This window comes from Coenobita brevimanus, chromosome 15 (assembly GCF_032717465.1).
Source record: "Coenobita brevimanus isolate Jiangsu-jjx chromosome 15, ASM3271746v2, whole genome shotgun sequence".
NCBI classification, from domain to species: domain Eukaryota; kingdom Metazoa; phylum Arthropoda; class Malacostraca; order Decapoda; family Coenobitidae; genus Coenobita; species Coenobita brevimanus.
Window position 1 is genome coordinate 5,125,520 of NC_136968.1, and position 8,841 is coordinate 5,134,360.

An 8,841-nucleotide genomic window follows, 5' to 3' on the forward strand; every position below is an offset into this window, starting at 1 on the left:
ACTAGGTGTAGAGCTGTGAGAAGCAGTTCGAACAAGACCTGGGACGAGGTCCTAGAGTGTGATCTCATGGATAAGGGACTGAACAGGGAGGCTGCCAGAGATCGAGTGGCAAGGGAGAGCTGCCACTGGGTGACCAAGGCTGACGTATACAAACATATTGCAGCCTTTATAAACGATATGAAATGAAATGAACCCATAGTGCCGGGGTAATACCTTTTTATATACCGGTATTGTTCTTGCCATCTCCTGACAGTTTCATTTAAGGTAACTTAGGACAAAGTCTTTGAACTTGAGGAGTCAGATACAGCCTTAATAAATCTCCTCAATACAAGAGGCCTTTCCTAAGCAAACTGTAACTGCCTGCTAGCAGCATGATTAAGTTAAATAGGACGCCACCTGCAGTCAGTGGGTTCAAACTTGACATTCTCTTGTATGGTATTTATATGATTCTGATACTGACATTATATGTAACAGTAACATATAAGAGTATTTTAAGGTGTAATGTACAAAATAAACTGCTATAGAAGAGGTTTTACAAAATCTCCAAATCCACATAGAATCTGACTTGGTAACCCTGGGTGGGAGAAGTGCTTGAAAGGGTACAACAAGGAAGAAAGGTTGCTGGCTCCTTGAAAGCAGTGATAAGAAACAGGGAAGTGAGCATGGAAATGAAAAGTTACTACATGACAGTCTTGTGATACCAACTCTAAAGAATGGAAGTGAAGCTTGGACCTTGTTAGAGGGACAGAAGTCAAGAGTGAGAGCAGTGGATAAGTTATTTGAGAGGAGCATGTGGAGTCATATGGATAGACAGACTGACAAATGAGGAAGTGAAGGAGCATTGTGATGTGATGTGGATGTGATAGGAACCGTTAGGAGAAACACATTGAGGTGGTTCGGCCATGTGGAGTGAGATACTGATGAGGAGAGTGTATGTGAGTGAGGTGTAGGGGGGGAGAGGGAGGGGGAGGCAAAGGATGAGATGGAGGGATGGAGTGGAGAGGTATATGAGAGAGGGGGGTGTGAGCTGGGAGCAGGGCAGTGAAATGGTGGGGGACAGGGCAAAATGGAGGCGATTTGTTTGTGGCCACCCCTTATGGGATTAAGGCATCTGGCAATAGATAGATAGATGGAACCCTGGGTGGCATCTATATAACCAACATGTCTGGTGATTTGGTGGGTTAAGGTGCTCCAACTTGATGAAGCCTGTAAGGATTCCATATGAGGGATGACTGGGGTTTCTTGCTCACATAATGACACTCGTGGGCAAGTGAGGCTGGTAACAATTGCCTTAAATATTGGGACTAGTAACCTACTCCGAGGCCCATATGCTCCTGTTTATACATATATTGGGCAAATTGGGACTGGATGATGATGACAGTGGTGGATTTCAGCAGGAATGGTCTGGGTGTCAATCTTGGGGCTCTGCTTATCAGTGATTCTTTGACTGGTGCAAGACACTACCCTTCACAGTGGCGACATAATTTCTGTTTTATTCATGGTATGTACGGACAGTTGTAATCAGCTTGGGAGAGACTTACAACTGTACCAGCCAGCTTTCACTGAACCCTTCAATATGAAGGGCTTTTCTTAACTCTTTAAAGCTAGGTGATGTTCTTTTAAGTTCATTCTACCTTCTACCAGACTATTTTATTCAGCCTGGGAGAGCCCCCTGGTAGTGAAGAAGTTAAATGGGTCTACATCTATCCCTTTCAGTTTGACAAGTCTCTCCAAACCTGAACATAATCACCTGGAGATAGAAAGAATAAAATTAAGAACACATTGCCAGCTTCAGGGAGATAAATGAAATAATCACAGAGTAGCAACAATAAAATACAAAAATACATCACCAGATGGAGGGGGTTAACTGTACTGGTAAAATACTGTATAAGAAAGAGGAATAAAAGTAAATGAATTCATACAGTATGTTTATCTTTCTATCCATTGCCAGACACCTTCATTCCGTAAAGGATGGCCACAAACAAACTGCTTTCATGTTGCCCTGCCCAATGCCATTTCACTGCCCTGCTCCCAGCTCAACCTCCCCTCCCCTCTCATATACCTCTCCACTCCATCCCTCCATCTCATCCTTGGCCTGCCCCCCCCTCCTCCTCACTCACATACAGTCTCCTCATCAGTTTCACGCTCTCTGTCCTCTCCATATGGCCAAACTACCTCAGTGTATTTTTCCTAATGCTTTCTATCACATCCAAATCCACATCACAAAGCTACTTCACTTCCTCTTTTATCAATCTGTCTCTCCATATGCCTCCACATGCTCCTCTCAAATAACTCATTTCCACTGCTATCACTCTTGACTTCTGCCTTTCCAACAAGGTCCAAGCTTCACTTCCATACATTAGAGTTGGTATCACAATACTGTCATGCAGTGACTTTTTTACTTCTATGCTCACTTTCCTGTTTCTTATCACTGCTTTCAATGAACCTGCAACTTTCTTTCACGTTGTACCCTTTCAAGTATTTCACCCTCTAAACTTCCATCCTTACTCATCACACTACCATAAGTACCGTAAGTACTTAAATGCACTCACATTTTCCATTTCCTCCTCATCCAACCTAACTGTACATTCACTGACTTCATTTCTCTTGAAGACCATAACTTTATTCTTCCCTACATTCACCTTTAGATTCTGTTTCTTACACACTCTCCTAAACTCACTGACCAAGCCTTGCAACTCCCCTTCGTCTTTGCTTAACAGCACAGTATCGTCTCAGACAACAGTACAGGGAGTTTCCAAACACTGTTGCCTCTCATTAGGGCCACTCTAAAATCCACTGCCCTACCTTGTATCCTTTTAATAACCCCGTCCATATACAGATCGAACAACTGTGGAGACATGTCACAACCCTGTTTCAATCCAACCTTCAACAGAAAAATTCACTCAGTTCACTGTCCTCATGCACTGCAGTCTTAGCACCCTCATACATACTCATTACGGCATTCAGCAACTTCCCATTTACTCCATATATTCTTAATACTTTCCACATTCCTTGTCCATCCACCCTGTTATGCGCTTTCTCCAAATCCATGAAGGCCGCATGCAAATTCTTTCCCTTCTCTAGAAACTTTTCCACTAAAGACTTAAGAATGAATATCTGATCTACACAACTTCTTCCTTTCCTACAACCTTCCTGTTCTTCTCCAACTAATTCCTCTGTTATTTCCCTATCTATATCAACAAGTATTCTATCATATACTTTTCCTATTACACTAAGAAGGCAAATGCCCCTATGATTACAGGGGAATAATTGTACCTGACTTCCAATGCTCCGGGACTTTACCTTCTTCGCAGGCCAATCTGCACATCTGCCACATTCATTCTACTACTATCTCTCCTCCCTGATTCTGCATTTCACCACACACTCTATCAATTTCTGGAGCTTTCCCCATTTTAACTTTCTTCATTGCTTCCACAACTTCCATCCTACTAATTTCTTCCACTCTTCTCACACTCCGTATTTTCCCAGCCATTCCCCAGCCATTTATATTTGCATTACTTTCATCCTCTATGCTCAACAATTCCTTAAACTGTTCTCTCCATCTACTCACTTTTTCTCCCTTCTCCACTGGCAATCTACCATTTTTATCTTCCATTCCCAACTAACTTGTTTACCACCCTTTCTAACTCTCTCTACCTCTTTCCAAAACATTTTCTTACGTTCCTTTCACTTTACACTCAAATTCCTTCCAAATTCGTCATCTACTTTCTTCTTACTCTCTCATTAATCTTTTCACCTCTCTCTTCCTCTCTACATATAGCTCTTTCTTCCATCTCTCAACTTCCTCCATGCCCCTGTTTCTCATCCAATCAATATATGCTTTCTTCTTTTGTGTGACAGCTTCTCATCTCTTCATTCCACCATGCTGTTCCTTGCACCCCCTTTCATCTTCTCATCACCCCACACACCACTTCACATGCTGCACAGATTTCTTCTGTGAATATCTTGCACCATCTGCTTCTAATCATATTTACCCAATTGCTTCTCCATGTCTCTCTTATATTCTGCCTTTTTTCCATCCTTGTATGAACTCCTTCCTCATGTCCTTCCCTTCTTCTATTCCTCCATTTCATTTGAACCTTGACTTTCACCACCACCAAGTGGTGGTAAGAAAGTCCACTCTCCCAACCCCTACAAGCTCTTGCATCCATTCCACACCCTCTTATTCAATCATCCACACATGTAATCAGTCATTGCCTTCTGTTCATTCAGTTCACCACCCACCCTTCTCATTACTCGCCATGTATACCTGTGCATCATTTTGTGTCTAAAGAGGGTATTGGCTATCACCAACCCCCTCCCTGCATGAACGTCCACTAGAGCACTGCCATTCTCATCCACTTCTGCAGGCACATCCCACTCACAGACTACATCCACCTTCACATTCCCTGCTTTTCCATTCATATCTCCAATCAAAAACACTCTCTCATTCCTTTCAAACTTTTCCATGCACGCATCCACATTTGTCCAGAACTCTTCTTTCACTCTACTTGCATGATTTTGCATTGGCACATACATACACAATCACCCACATTTGTAGTCCGACTTACAATCTTATCCACACAGTCCTTGAGCCAACTGATCCATACTCTCATATATTCTCCTTCCATCTCTTGCACACAACAATACACACTCCTTTTGCTCTCTCATTCTCACCCACTCCTGCACATATACCCCATCCATACTCCCATTCTCTCACACTCTCACCTCTCCATTTAATCTCAGTTATTCCACACACATCCATTTTTGCACTCTCAAGCACCTGGACAATCTCTCTCTCTCTTTCATCTCATCATTCGCACCCATTACATTGCATGATACAATCCGTACCATGTCCTTTGTTCAGCCGTTAGTTGTCACCTGTTGGTCAGTCCTGTTCTGAGGCTTCTTGTTCGTATTTTTTGTTGTTTTCTGGGGAGGGGCACTAACCCTCCACCAACCCACTTACTGTAACACAGGGAACATATGTTGGTTGGTTATGTCATCTAGACTATTACCATCAACATCCAAGCATAGCTTTTCACATTAATATGAGGTTGTTGCTGTTGCTGCTGAATAATCTGTCTGTCTAGCTGAGCACACCTGTCAACCGCAGGCAAGCTACTACTCCTGCAGGGCCATCCCATACAGTGAACCAATGTTCCCTGGTGGTAGACAATGCCTCCTTATGGCAATGTGCTCACAGCATGAAGGGATTTTCATGCCACCTGGAGCCAAACCTGTTATTTTGATGCATATCACTATTTTGCCTCTATCTGTAGTGAACACTGGATATGATCCCAATAGGCGATGAAAGTGGGGGTAAAAGTTCTGCAAAGTTTAGCGAGAATTTTGCTTGGGGAGAGGGGGGCTGAATTTGGCCAGATTCCTCCCCTCCCCCCCAACAACCACCTATGGAGGATGTCTAACCTTCTTGGTGACGTACACCCTGTTAAAAAATATCTGGCACCCTTTTGGTGTAAGCCAATATGAAATAAAGGCCTAGGATTCCATATTAACATCACTGCCAAATGCACAAGGATTCACTTTTACAAATTTTGTAGTTCACTACACCAAAGGGTGCTGATTAATCTTTTAAAATGGGTTTACGTACAAATTTTCCTGCTCAAAATCACCAGTTCTGAAACCATCTTCAAATTGGAGAAAGGCTAAAAGCATCAGCATTCACTAGTGAAAAAAATGTGATTTTACTTAATGTAACACCTTCCTAGCTCAGTGGTTTATTGACAGACGATTCATTCTTATCATATCAGAAAGGTTAGTCATTCTACTTTCAAGCCTGGCAAGTACACACATATATTGCTATTACTTATAAGGAAATACTTTTTAAAAATAAAAAAAAAGAGAGAGAGAGAGAGAGAGAGAGAAAATCATCATCTCTAGAGAGAGAGAGAGAGAGAGAGAATCTCTGACATCTTGTAACTTGACTGGCAATCATGAATATTTTTATTCTTCACCAGGGCTTCAGGATTCTGAGAAACTGTAGCACAGTGTTTTGGCTGTTGAACAGTAAAAACTTGATTTTTTTTTTTTTCTGTTCACAATGAATTTTTGTGTTCATTTTCTGTACACACTGAAAGTTTCTACCGTCCAACTAAATAGCTGTCACTGACTGGATAAAGTGAATCAGTGTAAATTTATCAGGGGTTTATTTGTTCAAAATACAGTTATGTTGGTGTTAAATCTTTTCAATTCCAGCTTCCACCCACGGTTGCATGTTCAGTTTGTTTTGAAACTAAACAACTTTCTATGGCTGAGATTGTCAAACCATTCAGTAATTTAAACATTTCAATGAGCTGACGTTGGGTCTGGTTAGTACTTGGATGGGTGACCGCCTGGGAACACCAGATGCTGTTGGCATAACGTTCTCCCTACGTGTCAAGTGGGGTTGGTGGAGGATTAGTGCCCCTCCCTGTAAAACAATTAACTCTAAGCCCTTGGCCACCCTGTTTGGGATACATGGCGTCTGGCAATGAATGAATGAATGAATGAGCTGACCTCAAAGTCTATGAGTTTCTAAAAAAAAACAGCCCCACAGCCCTCAGCTGATCCTGATGACTCAGTTTCCTGATGGATGGAACAATTTTTGCAGCTGTAGCTGAACTCATTCAGGTTGATCTGTCTTTCCTAAATGTTGGTGACCAGAACTATACAGCCTACTCCAGAAGCAGCCGTATTAAGGAGTTATAGAGTGTAAGAAAACTCTCTCTATATTTTTATAACAAAACTGAATGTTGCCCTTGCAATTTCTAGGACTTTTTTCTACTTTGATACACTGTCTGGAAAATGTTAGGTCAATATTGTACTGATCAATACACCAAAGTCATTTTCCAAAAGTAAATACTGTAGTCTGACCTAGAATCTGCATGGCCAATAAGTACCATCTTGCATATCTCCATGTTAAATGGCATTTGCCATGTTTCAGACCATTCTACTAGACTTCACAAGTCTGCCTGGAGTTCTTCAATCCCTTCAAGACAGCTCAAATTTGCTCAAAGTGCAAACTTCTCAGCTGCAGCCCTCAACTTGGTCTCACGTACAAGCACGCCGGGTGATTTTGACCAAACGTTAGGGATCCATACAGCCATTCTCGCTCACCTTGTGGGTTAAAGTCTATTACCCATGTGTGGACCGAGAGGCCGGTGAAACATGGAATGAATTTTTTTTTACTTTGTCAGCTGCCCAGCTGCTGAAGCCAGAGCTTTTATATCCAGTCATGGACAAATAAATCTGGTTACAGTTATAATACAGTAATCCCCGTACTTTCCGGATGCCCACTTTCCAGACACCCCACTTACCGGACATTGTGGGCCTGGACCTTCGGAACCCAAAAAAAAAAAAAAAAAAAAATATCCCCCAAAAATCCAAATTTTTTCCCACCCGTAATTTGAAATTGCCGCGCAGCACCGAACAGCTGGTTTACACCACAGCCCCTTCACCCCTTTCTTCCTCCCCCCTCCTCCTTCCCCTGTCAGGGTTGCCATTTGGTATTTTTCATTACCAAATGTGGGCCAATTTGGCAATGAAAAATTCGTTTGGTCATGAATCAGAATAATGCATTACCAAACGGATTTTTCACAAGTATGAGGATACACTGGATGAAGATGGTGGATTGTTTGCTCTCTCTGATTAATCTGCTAGCCAACATAGCGTGAAAATAATCAACATGCTGTTAATTATGAGAAGAATGATTACATGTATTTCCACTTGTATATATTATTAGTGAAGAATAAATGCTAGCTTTATGAATTTGGTAATGAAAAATTAAATTTGGTAATGAAAATTGAAGAGTTTGTGGCCATTGTGATCTGGCAACTCTGTTTCCCCATCACCAACACTCCAACCAACAATTACTGCCTAACTTTGATGGCGAGTAGATGCCTGTCGCAATGGAAATCACACGTGCTCATTTTTTGTGAATAAACTGCAGTACCTTGCCACTAGACCATACGGGAATTTACAGTGTTGTGCAGTGTTAAGAAATTAAAATTTAGAGCGCAAAGGATTAACTTTGGAGTGCCAATTGGCGGTTGAAACTGGCGGTTGAAACTGGCGTGGTGCAGTTAAGAACAATGTGCAGTGTTAAACAATTATAACTTACAGTGCAAAGAACTAAGTGCAGCACAACACTGGATTACTGTACGTACTTCAAGAGCATTTTCACCACTTCCAAAACCTTAGAAAAGGCAGCCACAAACGTGCTGTAAGTACCCTGGCTGAGGTACAGTCACTTCTAATTCCTCATTCTTTGGTTCCTTTTCATTTATTTCATGCTTTATGTCCATTATTGGTGTGAATACGGTCTTAAATAGGTTTAAATAGGTGCTATGCATGTCCGGTAGGGAGTTGTTTAGGTGGCTTTCAAAGTTAGGCTGGGTTAGGGTCCTTAAGTACCAGTCCAGGAGCTAGGGGCCCACTTTCCGGAAGGGACCACTTTCCGGACATGCCTTTGGCTCTCTTACATCGGATAGTAGAGGGATTACTGTATAGCCAAGGCACAATGAACAGATACAGAGCATGACTGGATATGAGCTGTATGGATTATCGAGGTTTTACTGTATACTTACATATATATATATATCATTCATTCATTCATTGCCAGACGCCATGTATCCCAAACGGGGTAGCCAAGGGCTTAGAGTTAATTGTTTTACAGGGAGGGGCACTGGTCCTCCACCAACCCCACTTGACACGTGGGGATGCCAACAGCATCTGGTGTTCCCAGGCGGTCACCCATCCAAGTACTAACCAGACCCAACGTTGCTTAATTTCGCTGATCGGATGGGAAGCAGTGTACTCAACGTGGATATATATATATAT

At 42.1% G+C, this 8,841-nt stretch overlaps 1 pseudogene; it reads right to left on the minus strand.

Moving 5' to 3' along the window:
- Nucleotides 1–8,721: 8,721 nt before the first annotated feature.
- Nucleotides 8,722–8,841, minus strand: LOC145390790 (5S ribosomal RNA; annotated as a pseudogene).